At 50.4% G+C, this 22,121-nt stretch overlaps 1 protein-coding gene across 5 annotated transcripts in view; it reads left to right on the top strand.

The window, feature by feature from the left end:
* Positions 1–22,121, top strand: part of LOC140385197 (neurocalcin-delta) — a 382,792-nt gene that overhangs the window by 81,754 nt on the left and 278,917 nt on the right. For 3 of the 5 annotated variants that reach the window (XM_072467086.1, XM_072467085.1, XM_072467089.1), the window contains exon 2: positions 16,855–16,910. The exons of the other annotated variants lie outside the window; for them this stretch is intronic. The gene's annotated coding sequence lies outside the window, so the exon portion shown is untranslated. The remainder of the gene's footprint in view (positions 1–16,854; positions 16,911–22,121) is intronic. 5 annotated transcript variants of the gene reach the window in all.

Raw genomic sequence — 22,121 nt, forward strand, 5'->3', positions numbered from 1 at the left:
GCCCATGAATTGTAGAACCCCTCCATCCTGCCCCTCAGTTCAAACTTAACCTTCTCAAGAGTCAAGAATTCCAACAGGTCCCCCCACCACGCCAGGGCACAGGGTGGAGAGGTTGCTCTCCATCCCAACAGGATCCGCCTTTGGGCGATCAATGAGGCGAAGGCTACAACATCTGCCTCCGCACCCGTTTCCAATCCCGGCTGGACCGACACCCCGAATATGGCCACCCGGGGGCCCGGGTCCAGTTTCACATGCACCACTTTAGAGATTACCCGAAAAATCTCCTTCCAGTAATCCACACATCTTCTACCCCCACAAAGAGCCGGCTCATCCTCGCCCTCGTGAGGTGTGCTCTGTATACCACCTTCAGCTGTATCAGCCCCAACCTCGCGCACGAGGTGGAGTTCCGGAACATTTCTAAGTGTGCTTCTGTATATGTAAATAAATGTGAAAAAAACTCTGACGTCTTCACTTCTCGTTCACTTCTTCCAAAAGTTAAGTTTATAAATGCTGAAACTTAATAAAAACAAGAGGAAAATTCTCATTTGTGTCTTAGGAGCAGGAAGAATGTAAAACAAATACCATTGAAATGCATCATCATTCACACATCTGGAAACAATGTTCTAGACTGGCTGCAAAGAAAAGGCCATTTTGATTTGAGATAAAGTTTTGGGGAAAGAAATGTGGAAAATGACGATATTGTGGAGCTAGCGCTCGCGCTCTCTCGCAAGTCCTGCCTTATCACGAAAGATTCCGTAGCTGTCTGCCAGAACTGAGAGAGGTACAGGACACTACATTGATGAAGGGAAACCTTGCCTGTGGGTGGAACAAAACTCAAATTTGGGGATGCTCCACCTGTAATGTGTAAAATTGCTCCCAAAGTCACAATTACAAATTTTGCAGCCGGGAAATGACCTTTGTCGCAATTAAAAGTCAAACACTTCCATTATCTTAATTTAGCCGTTGTCCCATTGGAATAATACAGTGGTGTGCATCTCGTAAACCTGATTTAATTTCACTCCTGGGGGGGAAAAGAAGAAACGAAAGAACTTGCAATTATATAGTGCTTTTATAACCTCTGGATGTCCTGAATGTTGACAATTGAAAGGGTCCAGAGGAGCTTCACAAGAATGATCCCTGGAATGAAGAGCTTGTCCTCTGAGGAATGATTGAGGACTCTTGATCTGTACTCATTGGAGTTTAGAAGGATATGGGGGGATCTTATTGAAACTTACAGTATACTGCGAGGCCTGGAGAGAGTGGATATGGAGAGGATGTTTCCACTTGTAGGAAAAACTAGAACCAGAGGACACAATCTCAGACTAAAGGGGCAATCCTTTAAAACAGAGATGAGGAGGAATTTCTTCAGCCAGAGGGTGGTGAATCTGTGGCACCCCACGCCACACGGAATCTCACGGGGTGGGGGGGGGGGGCTACACCGTTGGCGAGAACTGGATCCTGTCCGGCATGGCGAGAAACCAGTAATCACCAGTTGAGGCCAATTCCATCCCATTAACAGTAAGGACTCCCATCTAACGGGCTCCCATCATCTAACCGGCTCCCCAGCGAGCAGTCATGCGGGCGCCGATTGGTGCTGGTCCACACAAATGTGGATCAGGCGTCACAACACCTGGCCGGGGGGGGGGTGCGGTCCCAGGGTGCCAAGGAAGCACTGCCAGGCTGGCAGTGCCAAGCTGTGCCGGGGTTCGGGCTGGGGGTGCCCTGCCCTTATGCAGGCGTGGTGGGCTCTAGTACCTCATAAATGACAAGTTGGGGCGTTTGTGGGGGTGCAGAGGCCGCGCGGGGGGGGGGGGGGGGGGGGGGGGGGGGTCAGTGAAATGGCGCCCCGATCTCTTCCTGCTCTGGCGAGCGGAGTTTGTTCATGCCGGAAACGGGACTAAGTGCCAAGGCCCTGAAATGAGGCAGAGTCCCTTTTAATAGTGGGGTCGATCTTCGCACTGGCAGAAACACCCAGAAACACCCGGCTACTCGCGCCCGACACGTGTCTCTGTTTCATTTCTGTTAAATCGCACCCATTATATCGATGTAAATTTGTTCCTTCATCTGGTTGCTTAACCAAGTCTGGAAGGAGACTGAGCTCAATAATTGGCCAAACACTTTAAAATCTTTAATGAGTAGTTGAAAAAAGGTCATTTCTAAATATTATCTATATGGTGTGAACATAATAGCCCGGAGAGTATATATTAGTGCGTGGGATGTGTTTGGAGATGAAGGTTGTTATTGTCAAATCCCCACAGTTAGCTGGGAACACTCATCCTAAAATTCATAATCCACCTGGATGTCTGGTGCCTGTAGTTGGGTCTGGTCATTTAGAAATGATTGTATCTACGTAAGCTTTTAGTTCTGTTTGGCTGAATAGAGAAACACTTTTAAAAAACCATTTTACACTCATTGATGGTAAGTGGAATTGACTCTCATCGAGCAAGTCCTAATCATGTGCAAAGCAGCACCAGAAATGCAGCAAATCTCAATCCATCTGAACCATTTTTCTGTCATTAGCGGTTGAATTAATTCTGTGCACTCGACCACTGTATCTCCTGATATTATTTATGGGAAAACTGACAAAAAGAGAGGAAGACGACAAAAGAAAAAAAATAAGAGAACGAAAAGAACATTTGATAAATCTCTAGGAGCCCTTTATTATCCACAGGAGGGAGTCTCCCTTTTTTGCCCTGTGGAGGTTGAGTGGCATGTTGGGGTTGTACATTGCACAGAGACCCTATTGATAAGACAATGAATTTGCAGCCCTAACTTTCTGTGGTGAGTGAAATTTGTATCTACGACACAGCTGATGCAATTCATTAAAAAAAAATTTAGCGTACCCAATTATTTTTTTCCAATTAAGGGACAATTTAGCGTGGTCAATCCACCTACTCTGCATATCTTTGGGTTGTGGGGGTGAGACCTACGCAGACACGGGGAGAATGTGCAAACTCCACACGGATGGTGGCCCAGGGTTGGGATCGAACCCGGGTCCTCGGCATCGTGAGGCAGCAGTGCTAACCGCTGCACCACCGTGCTGCCCCCAACTGACGCAAATCCTTGACACTCATGGGAGGGTTGACAGTGAGGCTAAAGTCAGAGCGGTGGTACAGCACAACCTGCGATTTGTGAAGAAAAGGAATTCGGAGTCTGTGTCTTCCTCTAATAATGTTAAGAATTTGCCATTAATATTCAGACAAATTCTGGGCCACTGGCTGAATCAATGTCTATTTCAATATTTTAATATTCCACAGAAAACTGACGCGAACTACAATCATCTTTTATCAGCGTCCTTTTGGTACTTCACTCTCTCCTTTGCAATTATGCAATGATATGGACTTAAGAAGATACATTACTGATTCCAAAGCTTCCTTGTGAACAGTGCCGGTCTGTTCAGCGAGCTCCACTCCCTAGTGACGGGAAAAATTTGAAGTGTGGGCTAAACCGGCGAGAAACTCCCCAGGGCCCAAAAAAGTGAATACGGGCACGATTTAACTAAATGGGAACAAAGTCCCATAGCGAGCGCGTTTAGCCACACAGCGCTATCGAACGGCACTCAGGTTAGAAAGAGGGCCCCAGAGGGAATGCGCAGCCAAGGCCGTACGTAGCCCCGTTTTCTGCATTGAGGAGCTCGGCGCGTCGGAACTCCTCGATGTAGTGAGTGATCTCCAGAGCCCCCAATGCCCCCCCGCAAAACACCAACTCACTATGAGGGGGACTCCACCCCCCCCCCCCCCCCCCAGTGCAGGACACCCTCCAGCCCGATCGTCGCCACGTGAAAAATGCCAGCCTGGCACTGCCAGTTCCACCTGGGCACCTTGACATTGCCAGGCTGGCATCCAGATGGGTAGATCCTGGGAGCGGGGTCTCCGGCTTCTATCGGCCACGTTGCACCACGGTGCGCTGCTTTTCTGGCGCAGCGTGTTCATTCGGCCGCGCCCAATTTGTGGTTAGATAGTGGTGGCGACAACAGAGCCAGCGGGAACGTCCAAGCAAAACCCGCCACAAAAGTCACGTAGAAAAGTCTCCCTTAGATCCCGCCCATTAACCCTGTTTCTCTCTCCACAGATGCTGCCAGACCTGCTGTGTTTTTCCAGCATTTTCTGTTTTACTTTCAGGTTTCCAGCATCCGCAGTATTTTGCTTTTATTTTAAAGGTGTTTCTGTTCTTTGTGAGGAGTTTATTTTGCAGCAGAACTCCGGGGCTGGATACTCCGGTGCAGCATTCGCCGGCGGCGGGATTCCCAACTCCCCCCTCTTGTCCATGGGGTTCCCCATTGAAGCCACCCCACTCTGCCAGGAAACCCGAGGCCGGGAGTCCGCTGCCGCTGTTTGCCCCAAATCTCTTGTCCTTTGAAGAATCCCTGAGGAGTGCCAAATGCGGTTGGCAGTGCTGTGCGTACACTGAAGCACACACGTCGAGAACAGCCTTCCACTGTGATAGCTATTGTCTTGTGGCAAGTAGTCACAAGCAACCCATTGTTTAGCAGTAAAGTTACTTCAGGCAAAAACTGTCAGAATAAAGCACGGCGACTTTTGAACTTGAAACAGCAAATGAATAATTAAACGTGAATAATTGATGTGACCTTTTCATTGATCAGCTGGGCACCGCTGCCAAAGTTGGCATTTAGCGCCCATCTGTAATTACCCTGAGAAGTTAGAGGTGGACTGTCTTCTGGGACTGCACCAAATTCTTTGTAGTAATTTAATGGCGTGGCACACATGTGGGCTAGGCCGAGCATAGATAATAGATTTTCTGTCACTCCTGAACCAGTTTGTGTTTTTATAGCAGCCCCAATCATTTCATAGTTGCTTTTCAACCTTTTCATTTCCGGATTTTAAAAAACCAATAGCTTTCAGATTCCTAAACATCTGTGGAACTCTGGCTCTCTGGATTATCAGTTCAGGCCTTGTGGATTGCCAGTCCTCTTACTGAAACATGTTTTCTTGATTATTGCTTTTTCGTTACTAAGCAGTCGTGACTATTATTTCCTGAAGCAAAGAACACTCGATGCCTCCGCAAAGCAAGAGAAGCCTGCAGTGACTCGAATCATAGACTGGTTACAGCAGAGAGGATTGGATTGGATTGGATTGGATTTGTTTATTGTCACGTGTACCGAGGTACAGTGAAAAGTATTTTTCTGCGAGCAGCTCAACAGATCATTAAGTACATGAGAAGAAAAGGGAATAAAAGAAAATACATAATAGGGCAACACAACATATACAATGTAACTACATAAGCACTGGCATCGGACGAAGCATACAGGGTGTAGTGTTAATGAAATCAGTCCATAACAGGGTCATTTAGGAGTCTGGTGACAGTGGGGAAGAAGCTGTTTTTGAGTCTGTTTGTGCGTGTTCTCAGACTTCTGTATCTCCTGCCCGATGGAAGAAGTTGGAAAAGTGAGTAAGCCGGGTGGGAGGGATCTTTGATTATACTGCCCGCTTTCCCCAGGCAGCGGGAGGTGTAGATGGAGTCAATGGATGGGAGGCAGGTTTGTGTGATGGACTGGGCGGTGTTCATGACTCTCTGAAGTTTCTTGCGGTCCTGGGCCGAGCAGTTGCCATACCAGGCTGTGATGCAGCCTGATAGGATGCTTTCTATGGTGCATCTGTAAAAGTTGGTAAGAGTCAATGTGGACATGCCGAATTTCCTTAGTTTCCTGAGGAAGTATAGGCGTTGTTGTGTTTTCTTGGTGGTAGCGTCGACGTGGGTGGACCAGGACAGATTTTTGGAGATGTGCACCCCTAGGAATTTGAAACTGCTAACCATCTCCACCTCGGCCCCGTTGATGCTGACAGGGGTGTGTACGTACTTTGCTTCCTGAAGTCAATTACCAGCTCTTTAGTTTTGCTGGCATTGAGGGAGAGATTGTTGTCGCTACACCACTCCACTAGGTTCTCTATCTCCCTCCTGTATTCAGACTCATCATTATTCGAGATCCGGACCACTATGGCCGTATCGTCAGCAAACTTGTAGATGGAGTTGGAACCAAGTTTTGCCACGCAGTCGTGTGTGTACAGGGAGTAGAGCAGGGGGCTAAGTACGCAGCCTTGCGGGGCGCCGGTGTTGAGGACTATTGTGGAGGAGGTGTTGTTGTTCATTCTTACTGATTGTGGTCTGTTGGTCAGAAAATCGAGGATCCGGTTGCAGAGTGGGGAGCCAAGTACTAGGTTTTGGAGCTTTGATATGAGCTTGGCTGGGATTATGGTGTTGAAGGCGGAGCTGTAGTCAATAAATAGGAGTCTAATGCAGGAGTCCTTGTTTTCGAGATGCTCTAGGGATGAGTGTAGGGCCAGGGAAATGGTGTCTGATGTGGACCGGTTGCAGCGGTATGCGAATTGCAGTGGATCAAGGCGTTCTGGGAGTATGGAGGTGATGCGCTTCATGATCAACCTCTCGAAGCACTTCATTACGACTGAAGTCAGGGCCACTGGTCGGTAGTCATTGAGGCAGGTTGCCTGGTTCTTCTTTGGTACCGGTATGATGGTGGTCTTCTTGAAGCAGGTGAGACCTCGGAGTGGAGTAGGGACAGGTTAAAGATATCCGTGAATACCTCTGCCAGCTGGTCCACGCAGGCTCTGAGCGCACGACCAGTGATCCCGTCTGGGCCCGTCGCCTTCCGAGGGTTCACTTTCAGGAAGGCCAATCTGACTTCGGAAGCTGTGATGGTGGGTATGGGGGAATTATGGGCTGCTGGGGCACTCGCCAGCGGATTGTTGGTTACCTGCTCGAACCGAGCATAGAATGCATTGAGTTCATCGGGGAGGGGTGCGCTGCTGCCAGAGATACTATTCGGCTTCGCTTTGTAGCCCGTTATGTTGTTTAGTCCTTGCCACAACCGCCGAGAGTCTGTCTGTGACTCTAGCTTGGTTTGATATTCACTCTTGGCATTCCGGATGGCTTTGCGGAGGTCGTACCTGGGTTTCTTGTATTGGTCCGGGTCGTCTGCCTTGAACGCCTCAGATCTGTCCTTCAGTAGGGAGTCAATCTCACGATTGAGCCATGGTTTCAGGAGGCTGTTTGGCCTGTCAAGATGATGCTAGCCCTCGGCAAGAACAATATAGCTGGTCCCACTCCCGGTAGCCCTGTCAAAGCGGCTTCCCCGATTCCCTTTTGGAAGCTCTGATTGAATCTTTTCAAGCTGTGACTTTCAGGTCATGACCGCTCGCTGTGCAGAGGAGATTATCCTCACGCGCGTTGTTTGTTTTGGCTTAACACCTTAAAATCTGTGTATTCTGCTTCTTCACCCGTTGACCGGTGGCTAGACTTTGCTCAGTTGGCTGAACAGCTGGTTCATGAGGCAGAGCGAGGAGGCCAACAGCGAGGGTTCAATTCCCGTACCGGCTGAGGTTATTCATGAAGGCCCCGCCTCCTGAACCTTGCCCCTTGCCTGAGGTGTGGTGATCCTCAGGTTAAATCACCACCAGTCAGCTCTCCCCCTCAAAGGGGAAAGCAGCCTATGGTCAGTCGGGACTATGGCGATTGCTTTACTTTAGACTTTCTCTCTCTACTCTGTCTCGGCCCCACATGAATCTGACCGCCTCTGTCAAACCTTTCTGCGACTCTTTATTTCCCCTCTCCCCTTGGAGGGGTACAGCCCCGGCCCCTCCAGTCTATCCATGAACCGCTCACAGTTGCAGGATACGTGGGTGAAATATGCCATCACAATCGAGGGCTGAACCCTGACCGCAGCTGGATTGCAGCACCCACGGAATGCCTGTTAGTGCTGTGAACTGTAGTAACCTCACGACGTACTACTCAGTGCAGTTGTTTTTTGGGACAACATGGAAAGAATGACCCAGCTGGCTGCGTCACGCTCGCTTCACTTGATTTGCTCGAGTGGGGCTGTCTTTGGCTCTTCTCGAGACGACTTGGACGAGCTGGAGTAGCAAAGTGCCTTTGTGGGCCGCTTGCCTTCGAGCCACTCGATTCCCACTGGGGGGGACATTTGTAGGAAGTGACTTGGCACTGAAGCGGCTACAGCAGGATTGCTTATCCAAGTGTATGAAACTGAGAGACACGGGGCTGAGCCTTACGGGCTATCCCGGGGGGGGGGGGGGGGGGGGGGGGGCTGTAAATTAGACTGCTGCCATGCCATCGACGGCATGCCCGCTGCCTGCCAGCCTATGGCCACATCCGCCCTCGTCACAATTTTATGAATGGCCGGGGGAACGAGGCATGGGGTGGGCTTCTGCCTCGTGACCCAATTGAGGCCACTCGGTGGCCAATTAAAGGCCTAATCCCATCACTGCTCTGATTTAATGAGTAGCAGGAGAGAGACCATACAGCCTGCAGGTCTAACACTGTAGGCTGCTGGACAATTTTGGAAGTGGGGGGGTAACTAATCAGAGACCATCCACACAGTTTTCCCTCCCCATGCACCGCCCCCCCCCCCCCCAATGTCCCCCCCCCCCCCCCCCCCCCCCCCCGGGGACCAGGGACCCTGGCGCTGTGAAGCAACAGTGCTAACCACTGTGCTATCGTGCCACCCGAAACCGTCACCTGAAAAATTAAAGTAGAACAAGTCGGCCAAGTGGAGATGGGATCGTCCCCCCCCCCCTCCCAACCTTCACACGGGGTTGTGGGGAACCCACCCTCAGCGTATTATCGAGCCCACAAGCTCCCAAAACTGAGTACAGCAGAATTACATCATCCCATGCCTAAAAATAGAATTTGATTTATTCCATCGTTTCCAGCCAGTAGTCCTAATTACAAACAAGGAAAATTTCACAAATGCAGACCCGTAAGCTTGAATAAAAATGTGATTCCGACTATCAAAGTCACCATAAATCTATGGCCCTTGTCTTTGAAGATATCTACGTTTTGGCAGTGGGACGGGGGGACTGATTCACTCCTTGCAATTCTCCCTGAAGTACAGAAATAATTAGCACAATTTTCATATTTTGGAGAATGCCACTGTAAGAATAATACTTAATACTGACATTTTATATAACACCTGAGCATGGTGGAACACTTTGTCACAATCACTCACTTCTGAAGTGTATTATTGCTATTTTCCCCACTCCCCCAATACTGCTGGCCCTCCAGCTATCCACTGTGGCATTAATAGGTTTAAATGTCCATGCTGCTGTCAGGGAATTATCGCCAGGGATGATCATGGGTGTTGGGGTGGAGATTAATGCCAGGATAGGAGGATCTGTTGTACACTGGTGTGCTACAAGCCTTGGTGTATATGGGAACCTCCCGGAAAGGCACCATCGGAATCCTGCCTTATTTTGACTGGATCAGAGCGAGGTAGGAGACTTGGGTGGAATTTAAATCCACCAGACTCCCATCTTTTCTCTTTATTCTTTGATGGGACGTGGGTGTCACAGGAAAGACCAGCATTTGGTGTCCATCCCTAATTTCTCTTGAAATGAACGGTTTGCTCGGCCATTTCAGAGGGCAGCTAAGAGTCAACCACATTGCTGTGGGTCTGGAGTCACATGTAGGCCAGACCAGGTCAGGATGGCAGATTTCCTTCCCTAAAGGACATGAATGAACCGGATGGGTTTATATGAAAATCAATGAGAGCTCAATTCAAGATGTTTTTCTTCATAAATTTAGAGTACCCAATTAATTTATTTTTCCAATCAAGGGTCAGTTTAGCCCGGCCAATCCACCTACGCTGCACATCTTTGGGTTGTGGGGATGAGACCCTCGAAGACATGGGGAGAATGTGCAAACTCCACACGGACAGTGACCCGTGGCTGGGATGGAACCCGGCCCTTGGCGCCGTGAGGCAGCAGTGCTAACCACTGCGCCACCGTGCCGCAATTCCAGATGTTTTTAATTAAATTTAAATTCCACCAACTGGTGGGGTTTGAACCCACGTCTCCATGGCATTAGATTGGGCTTCCGGATTACTAGTTCAGTGATATTGCCACTTACGCCACCTTTTCGCTCACTCCAGGAGAGCTTCTGATGGTGAGGGGTGGGGGAGGGTGGGGCAGCAATGCTTCATCCACCCACCCTGATCTCTTCCGTCCTAACATCGATTTTGCATACATATGCTGTGAAAACCAAGGCAGCCTTGGACTCGTTTGCGTGGCCAGTGATATGTGCACAGGGTTGTACATTCAGCTGGTGCCTAATGCTGTGCTCAAATGGTAATTGATCCAAGAGAGAGCAGTTAATATTGGTTTGGGGGACCCGCCTGTGAGGGCGAGCTTAGTGTTGGCACGGGGGACCCATCAATGAGGGAACAGTTAGTTGGCATGGGGGACTTGCCAGTGAGGGAGCCTTCAACATTATTGGCCTGTGTCCTCATCTCCGATGGAATGGCAAGAGATTGGGGGGGGGGTTATGTCAAAACTGGATGCGGCAGGGGAGGTGAAAGTTTCACAGCCACTATACTTCTCAGCTGAAGTCTGGAAAAAAAGTCTGGTGTGGTTCCCAAAGCAGTTGTCGGTGAGGGGAAAGGGAGAGTGGCAGGATTCCCCTCGCTGATGCTCACAACCGACACATTTTGTAGTGCTTGTGTCGCTGTGATGATTAGCTTTTGTGTGTGAATTTGCTAAGAGGACAGAAGAAAGTGAGGCAACAGCCATTAATGTGAATGTGATGAGCATGCCTCATGTGTTCCAATTAATAGGACCTTCTCCACGAGAACGGTTAAATTGCAAGTCAGATATACACTGGTCACCACTGGCATGCTTGAATGAGGCAGTGTATTAGCAACATTTTGTGCAAAGGATTTGACATTCTTTTGCATAAGTATGTTATTTCAAAATGCTTCCAGTGATTGGGAATGACAGTCTGGGGAAAATGGCTTGGCAGAGTCCTGACTACGTGAGGGGGCTGAATGATCAGGAGTTTGTACACTGTGTTAATGACCTTTGCTGGATTAGGCTTGTCTGCAGTGAAGTTTTTCCAGTTTGGCATTTAAAGCAAACTCATTCATTGTGAATGACGCATTCTTTTTGATGTGACTTGCAAACCGAGATTTTGTACCCGTGATTAGGAACATGTTTAACGCGTTAGTGAAAATATGATAAATAATTAAGGGGCTGACACAACAACGGCCGCCATCTTCCGCCCCCTCGGCGTGTTTTCTGGTCGCGGAAGTAGCTCGCTGGCGGGATCTTCCTGTCCTGCAGAGGTCAATGGTGTTTTATATGGTCCGCCCACCCTGACACGGCGGGGTGAGGAGGTCAACTTCGGCAGGCCCAAAAGAACCCGCCAGCGAAAAAGGGCCCGAAAACCTCACACTGCGACGTAACATTTCCGATCAATGTTAACTTGTCTGTTCGCTCCACCAACGCTGGCAGGTCGTCAGTTGGTTATGTTTTGGGCATTTTCTAATTTTCTTTAAGAATGGTCCAGATTGGAATAAGCCAGTGAGTAGTTTTGTACATTATCTCCTTCCCCGCTGATTCCCCGGCCACGCTAACTGAGTGAGTTGTGCTACCACTGGTGCAGGGTTAATGGCGATGACCCGTACAGCAACTTTGCAGTTACATTTCAGACTAGTAGCAACGTTTCGTCTGAGTGAAGTCTTCAAGTTTTGGCAGCAGCTGCATTGTGACAGGCAAGAAATATCAGATGACAGAGAATACTGAGGATGAAGTATTATTCTTTTCAAGGAATTTATTGGCCCAGAACCAACTATTCAGCTTTTCAGAAAACAGCAGCATCTGCATTACGTTAGCCTCTGCAGGAACATAACAGGAAGGCTAGGCACGTGAAAGCTGCTGTTATTTTGGGTTAGGGTTAGGGTTAGGGTTGGGATTTTTTTTTAAAAATCCCAAATCTCTACCCTTCCTATCCTTTAATGACCCTTATTTCCAAACTAAATTCTGAGACCTTCCTTTTAAATGCCTCAATTGATTCCACACCTGTGGCCTACCCGTGCAACATATTCTGCATTCTCCTGATTATTTGCGTGAAGAAATATTTCCGGATTTGTCCTCTGATGGTTTGGTTTGAATCATTCCTAACCCTGGATTCTCCCGGCCGGAGGTCAGCGCATTTCCCCATCCATCCTGTCAGTTCTTAATGTTAGTCAGAGCACCAAGAGGGAGAATTTCCTCTTCCTTCACTCTGGGGAGTTGGGATTTCTAGACACTGTCCCCCAACTGGTGCGAGTGAGCCTGCGGAAGTAGTAAAATACTTGCTTTTGGGGGGGGGGGGGAGATCCGAGCTTCCGCCCCTCACTTACCTATCTCTGCATTAGGGTGGCACAGTGGCTCAGTGGTTAGCACTGCCGCCGCACAGCGCCAGGGACCCGGGTTCGATTCCGACCACAGGTGACTGTGTGGAGTTTGCATGTTCTCCCCCTGGTCTGCGTGGCTTTCCTCCGGGTGCTCCGGTTTCCTCCCACAGTCCAAAGATGTGCAGGTTAGGTGGATTGGCCCTGCTAAAATTACTCCGAGGTGGGGTTGTGGGGTGGGGGATTGGGCCTAGGTAGCGTGCCCTTTCACAGGGTCGGTACAGCCTCGATGGGCTGAATGCCGTCCTGTGGGGATTCTGTTCTATGATTCACTTGGTACACCTGTGGAGGGGAACCTGAATATTGCTGGCGCTGTGTCAGGCCCTGGCACATGAAAGAGTTACCGGGTGTTCCACGGCAGCCTACAGATGTGGAGGGCAGTGTGATGAATTGTAGCAAAGCACCTTAGGGTGACATGAAGACTGCTGCTGTAAAGCAGTCAGAAGGTCCCTATGTCAGGTAAAATAATAACCACTAGACTACAGGCTATCATGCATTTGATCTGCACGAGTTCAGGAGGTGACTGTGGTGCAGGTGTAATTTTCCTATGCTTTAACTTATGAGTTTGAATTGAGTTTGACAAAAGTGAGTTCCCACATATTGTGCAGGTCAGCCTTGCTTATCCTTGCTGAATTTCTCATTTTACCTCACTTGTGAGAGATTGGTCAGGTTGGCGTGCAAACTATGGGCGTGATTCTCCACTCCCACGCCGGTTGGGAGAATCGCCTGGGCCGCCAGGATTTCCGGGGACGCCGGTCCGATGCCCTCCCGCGATTCTCCCAAGCGGCGGGAACGGCCCGGTCGAGTTTCGCGGGCCGGAGAATCGCCGGAGACACCCAAGATGGCGATTCTCCGGCACCCCCCGCGATTCTGGGGCCCGGATGGGCCGAGCGGCCAGGCCAAAACGGCGGGTTCCCCCCAGCGCCATCCACACCTGGTCGCTGCAGTCGTGGGCGGTGCGTGAACGCTGGGGGGGCGGCCTGTGGGGGGGCGAGGGGGGATCCTACACCGGGCTTCACCTGGAATGTGGGGTGGCCCGCGATCGGTGCCCACCGATCGTCGGGCCGTCCTCTCTGAAGGAGGACCTCCTTCCTTCCGCGGCCCCGCAAGATCCGTCCCGCATCTTCTTGCGGGCGGATTTAGAGAGGACGACAACCACGCATGCGCGGATTGGCGCCGGCCAACCCGCGCATGTGCGGATGATGTCCGTTATGCGGCGCCTGCCGCGTCATCTATGCGGCGCCGCTTTTACGCGGACGACAAGGCCTGGCGCGTGTAGATGACGCGGCCCCGATCCTGGCCCATTGTCAGGGCCTGAATCGGTCGGGACCGGGGCCGTTCCGACGGCGTTCACGACGGCGCGGCCACTTCGGCGTGGGAGTGGAGAATCCCGCCCCTGGTATGTACTTCATCTACGTTTTGCTGCATTGAAATTTGACAGCACCTCGTGTGGCATTGGATCATCAACCTGTGGTCCTGCTTTTCCACCATCCTGAGATATTGCTGGGAATCTTCTGCCCCCCCGCAGGAGGTGAGGAAGGAGGAGGGCGGGCCTGAAAGTTTGGGGGGTCGGCATTGGGACTGATACCCAACTCGTTCCTCCCTCCACTGGAAATAGGTTCTGGGGAAGGTTCATGGGTCTACCTTCCTGCTCTGCTACTTGAGTCACTTCACAGCCACCCGCACTCTCTCTCTCTCTCTCTCCCCCCCACCCCTCCCCCACTCCGCCACCTCCCACAGAGGTGTTGCATCTTTAGACTAACAGTAGAAAAGAAATAGGATGGCAGGAGCACGCGGGTTTGATGCAAGTTTAACCGAGGTTTATTGACGAGTTCTTCACTGTACAAGGTTTGATCCTAGACGCCCCTGTGAAGTAGCCAATGTTGTCACACATGTCATATGACTTCGTCCTTAAAGAGACATTGCACAAAATTACAATAACCCACATATATACCAAACAGCATTACCGTTTAGCCAGGCTGCTCCAGCATCCCGGAACTCTAGGGAGGTTGTTGTTCCGGCAACAGCCGTGGTCTCCTCTGTGGCGCTGCTCAGTACAGGAGCGGCCGGCCACTGATTGGACATGAGCTCTTGGCGGGCAGTAGGTTATTGTAGGTTACACCATCCCAGCTCGGAATTAGAGCGCAAATCCTTCATTGTCGCTGGGTCAAAGTCCTGGGTGCAGTGACAAGGAATATCCACCATTACAGTTGTGATCCACACTATATCCAGTGCAAAAATGTATTCTTTCTTTTAAGGATCTGATAGCCCAGATGTAGAATCTTTGGCAGAAATGCGCCGAGACATCTGTGCTGTCTCAGAGGCGGGAGGCCCCTTGCATCTTTTGCCCACCAGGCAATTAGGTGGACAGCCGGGGGCCTTCCTCCAGACAATAACCTAGTGCCCACCAAGGGCTAATGGCCAATCAGTAGCCAGCTACTCCTGCACTGAGCAGCACCACAGAGGAGACCACAGCTGTTGCCGGAATAGCAACCTCCCGGGAGTTCCAGGATGGTGGAGCAATTTGGCTAAATGGGAAGTGCTTTTGGGGGTGGTCTTTCGGGGAAGGTGGGGGAGGAGTGTCTTGGGGAAGGGGTGCGGGGCGGCGTGAGTGTCTGTAAAGTGACTGGAGTGGAGGCAGGGCTGGAAGATAGACCGTGAACCTTCCCCAGATCTTGCTTCCAGTGGAGGCAGGAAAATGTTGTGTTATCAGTCTCCGAGCTCACCCACCAAATTTTCAGGTTCACCCTCCTCCTTTCTTACCTCTTGCAGGGTGATGCACGATCAATTGCACAAAGACTAAAGTTGGGTACAACTGTGGCTTTATTACAGTCAGATGCGTGGCCTCCTGCTGCAGCTGGCGAAATGGCAGAGCACTGGAGGTCATGCATATTTATACAGTTCTCCGTGGGCGGAGCCAGCCGGCAGGAGCTACCGGCGAACCTGTAGTGCAGGTCCTACCTTACATCTCCTAATACAGTGGTTCACCACACAGGGCCAAAAAAAGAGTTTTATAGTGTTCCGTGTTCTTTGTACCAAAATGAATCACGACACACTTCTCCGCATTGAACATCCTCTGCCACCTGTCTATGACCCTTTGAGGTTTTACATTGAAAGAAGAGGCAGGTGGATCATCATACTTTTCACTGTACCTCAGTACACGTGACAATAAACAAAAAACAAAATCCAATCCATCCACTCGGCACGTTTGGCTGAAGATTGTGGCAAATGCCTCAGTCTTGCCTTTTGCACAGGTGTGCTGGGCCCCTCCATCATTGAGCACAGAGATATTTTTGGTACCGCCTCCTCCTCCAGTGAGTTGTTTACTTGTCCACCACCATTCACGACTGGATGTGGCAGGTTTGCAGGCTTTGATCTCATCCATTTGCTGGTGATTGCTTAGCTCCATCTTTGTATGCTGCTTCCATTGCTTAGCATGAGGAGGTCGTCCTGTGTTGTAGTTTCACCAAGTTGGCACCTTATTTTTAGATGTATCTGGTCCTGCTCTTGACAGGCTCTCCTGCACTCTTCATTTAAACTAGAATTGATCCTGTGGCTTGGTGGTCGTGGTAGAGTGAGGGATCTGCTGGGCCATGAAGTTACAGAATGTAGTTGAGTACAATTCTGCCGCTGCTGATATTGGACGGTGATCCTTCCGTCCTAATGGACAGATGCACCTGCGACAGGTAGATTGGTGAGGACGAGGTCAAGTAGCTTTCTCCCACATGTTGCTTTCCTCACAACCTGCCACAGATACAATCTAATAGACACAGCCAGCCCGGTCTGTAGTGCTGTTACCGAGCCACTCTTGAAGTCCCTCACCTAGAGTCCATTCTGTGCCTTTGTTACCCGCGGAGATTCTTCAAAGTGTTATTCAACATTCAACAGCAGTGGGAGGAGGTTGGTGCGAATCAGCAGCGGTTTCCTTGCTCCGTATTTGACCTGATGGCGTGACGCTTCATGCGGTTCGGAGTCAATGTGGAGGCTAACTCCATCCCAACATCTGGTATGCCCTGTCTCTTAACCAGGGAACAGTGATGGTGTTGTCCGGGATATTGCCTATAAGGTAAAATACGGTAATTATGACTGTCAGGTTGTTGCTTGAGGGTGGTTAAGAGTCAACCACATTGCTGTGGGTCTGGAGTCACATTTGGGTAAAGACAGCAGACTTCTTCCCCGAAAGGGCATTTGTGAAGCAGATGGGCTTTTAGGACAATCCGATCGTTTCCTGGTCAACAAGATACCTGCTATTTTTTACTCCAAATTGACTTTGCTTGCTGCTCCAATGGCAATAGCAAATGCAACTCATGTGAATTATAATTTGTGCACCTGTATAGCAACAGAATATTCATAAACTTGGAGTGGAAGCATACTAATTGTAAATACAGTGCCGCCATTTTAAAAATGAGGAGCTTATGCTTAAGATGGTGTTGTGGGGAGTAATTTTCTGAATTGGTGCTTCCAGTGATGAGCCTTGTTTGCTGAAAGTGCATGTTGTAAAGTTTGGCATGCGTGGCACTTTACTAACCAGTATTCGAAACTCGTCTACCGTGCTTACCCGAATTTCAAATCCATGTTTTGGACACAAGTTTGAACTTTCAATGAACTCAGAATGTTGTTGATTCTGTCTCCTATAGTGAACAGAAGCCCAAGCTTTCAGCTCCGGAAAAGTCAAAGTAACGATAAATTCCAGGTAGGAAAGAAAACTAAAATTTGAGTATGAGAATTAAGTGGCTGCGGTGATGTGTACTTTGTGACAGAATCTTGTATCTAGGGTTAATTTTTATGCATTTGTGAAAGAAGGTGCCATCCTCCACATGCGACCTGAAACCGGGGTCCTGTGTGCCCACTGGACAGATGTAACTTCCAGGGCACGGATCATAGAGGAACTGGGAAGTTCTCCTGGTCAATATTTGACCCTCAACCGGCAGCATTCTGATGAACGATCAATGACCTGAAACATTGGATGAAATCTCTTGTTCCCCGCGGATGTCTCGCCCACTGCCTGGAAAAGAAGCGAGACACCCGCCCCGACTCAGAGGAGGAAGGCCTGCTGCAACTTCTCTCCATCAGGAAGTTAAGCGGACAGTGGCAGGCCTTCATAGATTATCATAGAATTTACAGTGCAGAAGGAGACCATTCGGCCCATCGAGTCTGCACCGGCTCTTGGAAAGAGCACCCTACCCAAGGTCAACACCTCCACCCTATCCCCATAACCCAGCAACCCCACCCAACACTAAGGACAATTTTGGACACTAAGGTCAATTTATCAAGGCCAATCCGCCTAACCTGCACATCTTTGGACTGTGGGAGGAAACCGGAGCACCTTGAGGAAACCCACGCACACACGGGGAGGATGTGCAGACTCCGCACAGACAGTGACCCAAGCCGGAATCGAACCTGGGACCCTGGAGCTGTGAAGCAATTGTGCTATCCACAATGCTATCGTGCTGCCTTCCTCCCGACTCAGGACCTCAGAAGATGTATCGCCCGGCAAGAGCAGCTAAGTGCTGTTGGGGAGAGGAGGGTGGGATTGCGGGGAAGAGGGCCCATGGAGGTCAGTGGCACAGTCAGGGGGCTGGCAGTCAATGGCCACCCTGACCATGTACAGATTAGTGCAGAGCGAGGAGCCCCTTTCTGCTGGCAGGCAGCCCGTGCAGTTTTACCAGTCATGCAGGCCGCATATCGACAGGCCCATGTGGAGCTGGGGCGATTGCAGGGGAGGGGCTAAGATACCTTTTTGTGGTTGTGACCTGGCCACTCGAGGGACTCGTGGAGATGGAGAGGGGAGGTTGACCTTCCAGTCAGAGTTTACTTCTTGTAGAGGCGGGAAGGTATGGTTTATTGGTTCCGATGCTAACCCAGGCCAGCCCATTGCCCCTGGCAGGTCAGGAGATTTCGACTGTTAACCTCTGTTGCTCTCTCCACAGATCCTGTCCGACCTGCTGAGTGTTCCCAGAATTTTCTGTTTTTATTTTAATCAATAAACATTAATTCATTATAGTTCATGGTTAATGAACAGCTTTCAGTGCAATGCAGGATATTCCTAAGCCTTGTTGTGTTTAGATGATGGGCTGATATTAACGCACCAACACACCTGTTCTCTATACACATGCTGATTGACATGTTGCGTGTTTCCAGCAGTTTGGGCATTTAGTTTCAGATTCCCAGCAATCTGCCGTCTTTACGCCCTTTTCTCTATTTGCAAACTTTGATATCAATTGCGAAACATATAGCAACCCAATAAAGGTGCAAAGGGGCACTCCGATCTTTCAAGGTGCAATGCAGCCTGTGTCAAGCTAACATTGACTCCCCTGCTAACTGACCCCTAAAGTAAACTCACCACAGAGGCATTGTTCAAAGTCCTTTGAAGGTATACTCAAACAAACGTCATTCACAAAAGACTGCATTTTTCATAATGAGGTTTAATTGTTGATTGTTAGACGCTCTCCGTCGGAGCAGAAGAACGTTGTTCCCCAGTTGAAATATCGGAGATGATTGGAAAGACACTATAAAACAGAAATCCATGCTCCGTGTTACACTGAACTCAGCCTCTCAAAACCATTTGATTTGTAAATGGAGCTATATTCTGATAAATATTCTAGTTCTCCATTGATTCTCAGCCAGGTTGCCTGTCTATGATCCACACTGTGAATGCAGCCTTCTATTCGTTTTCTGTCTGAACACCTAGCTTGTGTGTGATTACAAGGTTGATTCCTGGGATCAAGGGGTTGGCCGATGAGGAAAGCTTAAGCAGGTTGGGCCCCATATTGATTGGAGTTTAGAAGAACAGTTGCTTTTATCGAATTTATCTGAAGGGGCTTGGCACAGTTGATGCCAATAGGATGGACTCAGCTCATGAGGTGATTCATTGTATTGGTGGAAAGTGAGTCTGAGCATCAACTTCGGGTTGTGAGGCTTGCTCACCAATTTTCCACAGGCGGCCTCCTAATTGACCACCCGTTAACCGGCTGTCCAATTTAGGACAGTGGGCGGGGCTGTCCATGCTACAGGCAGCTCTGATGCCTGAACAGCGCCACTGGGGAAGGTGGTCACTTCCGAGGAGTGTAGGAGGCCTCGGGCCTTCAGTAGGTCAATTTTTAAAAAAAACAGTTATTGGGGCCGAGGGTCAGAGAGGAAACCCCTCTGAGGAGATAGTTTAGCCTGTGTGGGGCTGCCTTCCCTGCCCCTGGTCTCCAGTCTTTGTTCCAATAAACACAGAGGCCTGTCAATCACTACCCAAGATGCCCTGCTCCTCTAAAAGCTTCCCCAAAACACCATCTCAGCACTCAGCATTTAAATACCATGAAAAGTATGAAGTTGCTATACACGTCTCCTCGAAAAAGACAAAACTTGCCAGATAAAGTTGAAGCTTGTCCATTCCAGTGTAAGTGCCTCGTAACAGTGTGACAAGTCTTAATTATTGTCAAACAACGTCCGGCATAGAAAGATTGTTTTTTAGCAAATGTGGAGGCTCATTTCTTCATCTTCCAATTATTGTTGGAGATTTAAATAAAAGCAGCAAAGTTTTTTTTTAAAACATTTTTTCTTTTTTTCTATTGGGCAGGATTCTCCATTTCTAGAGACTAAGTCCCCATGCCGGCGTGAAAACGTGGCATTTTACGCCAGGAAAACTGCCGCAAAACGGCCATCGATTCCCGGTTCCGGGGGTAGGGCTAGCAGCCAGGCAGCGAAGAGCTCCCAGCTCTAGCTGCCGATACGGCCTGAAGAGTTGGCGGGTCCGTGGCCGCGCACGGCGCTGCCTGCATCGGCCACGGCGTACTTCATGGTGGATACCCCTCTTCGGCTGGCTCGCGCGCCCCGGACCGCCCCACCACAGTGCCCCCAGCCCTGAATATGTCTCCCCCTGCCCACGGACCGGCCCTCCCCCGATTGTGGCGGTGCTCGACTGAGTCCGCAGCCGCCACGCTGAGTTCCCGACGGGTGAGACCACACGCGATCCACGGCGTCGGGAACGCGGCCGGTCGGGGATGGAGCATCGCGGGGCGGGCCTCAGCCAACGTTCGGAGGCCGTGGATACGGCGTGCCGAGTACGCTGCTTTTCAGGGGGCGGAGCATCGGGAAAGCGGCGTGGCCCCTGATTTCGGCATCATCGGTGATTCTCCGCTCCGTCGCCGAAAGCGATTCCGGCGTCGGAGATCGGAGAATCCAACCCATTATCTCTCGCTCAGTCCAATCTTTGTCTCACTCCAGGACTTGAGGACAAACATTTCCAGTGTCCCCGGGAAGTGGTGCACCATTAGAGATGCAGTCCTTTGGATGGGAAGTCAAACCAAGCCCCCTCCAGTTCTCTCAGAAGTACGCAAAATATTCCATGGCCATATTTCGAAGAAGAACTGGACAGTGTTCCTTGATGTCCAACATTACAAAAACTGAATACCTACTTATTTATCCCCAAAGCATTGAGTGAAAGGCACAACAAAAATGCAGGTCTTTCTTTCACTCTCTTTATTTTGCTTTCTGTGCTGGATTTGGTCATTAATTCACTATTTTAACATACACCTCAGGCTGTACCTGAGCTGTTCTTGAAATTGATGGGATAAGGAGAGACACAGTCGCTTGCCAAGGTCACATTGTTCCCAGATGCCGTCTGTAGGTTGATGTTCTTGGTGGAGAGGAATTTACCCTGCAAACGCCTGTAGAATTGTGGGTAACTCCCAAGTGGAATGAACGGCTGGAAGTGTTTGTGTGTCGCTCAGGGCAAAATCCAGCCTAATAGATGTTTCAGTTCTGTGCCCCTGACAGGTGAAGCTACAAGTCTGGAGTGTGCAGTTGATTAAAAAAAAAACAATAAAATGGCTTATTTTAAAATGTATTTTTAAAAATCGTCTCATGGTGGTGTAATGAAATGTTTGTCAGAAAAGCATGTCTTAGAATTACTTTCTAGAAACCCACAATAAACATACCATGAGGTGGGATCTCCGTCGGCTGATGCTGGAATCGGGAAATGCGATTGGGTGGAGAATCGGTTTGGACGTCAAGATCGTGGTGGGCGCCAGTTTCACGGCAAATCGCAATTCTCCGGTGTCTTGACAGCGGAGTCAATGCGTTCCAGAACGCACGTGAAGTAAACTCTGTTGGTGTATCACTAGCAGGCCTGACCCGGTATTCTCCTGGGCCTCCGCCTCCACTGGGGCAAATTCATGATGGCGAGGTTCACTTGTGCTTTTAGAAATCGTGAAACTGGCGCCATGGCTGATGAGGGAGAGAGAGGGGCATGGAAAGTGTCTACGGAGAGTGTCCATCATTGCCATAGTTTGCTGTCAGTCGTGCCGCTGGCCGGGCCGGGGGGGGGGGGGGGGGGGGGGGGGTGTTCTGCCAGGGCCGGGGTGTGGCCAGGCATTGGGTTGTGGGGTTGGGGTGGATGGGCACGAACCACCATTGCCACGGCCTGCATGGCAGGCATGCAGCTGCGCACACCATTGACTGCCCACTGTGAGCCTCAGGCCCCGGGTTGTATGGGTCTCCCCCCAGGGCAACCCCTAGGTGCCCTCTGGCCCCAGCCGACCCATCAGCGGGATGGGTCGGCTCCAGCGCAACCAGGGCCACCTTGTTGGCTGAGTTGAGTGTGTGTGGGGATTGTAATCACAGTCCTTTACTCTTGACACTTTGGGAGCGATTCTCTGAGCCCCGCGCCGGGCCGGGGAATCGCCGTAACCGCGCCACGATGCCCCGATGCCGGCGTGCGATTCTCCAGGGTGCGGAGAATCGGCGCCATTTGCGCCGGCGTGTTTCGGCGCGTCGCCGTCCACGGGCCGCTGGAATGGGCCCTGGATGGGCCGAGCGGATACGACAGAGTCTCGCCGGCGCCGTTCACCCCTGGTCGCTACCGGCGGGAACTGCGCGAACGGTCGGGGGGGGCGGCCTGTGGGGGGGAGGGGGG

Source organism: Scyliorhinus torazame, chromosome 11 (genome assembly GCF_047496885.1).
Source record: "Scyliorhinus torazame isolate Kashiwa2021f chromosome 11, sScyTor2.1, whole genome shotgun sequence".
NCBI classification, from domain to species: domain Eukaryota; kingdom Metazoa; phylum Chordata; class Chondrichthyes; order Carcharhiniformes; family Scyliorhinidae; genus Scyliorhinus; species Scyliorhinus torazame.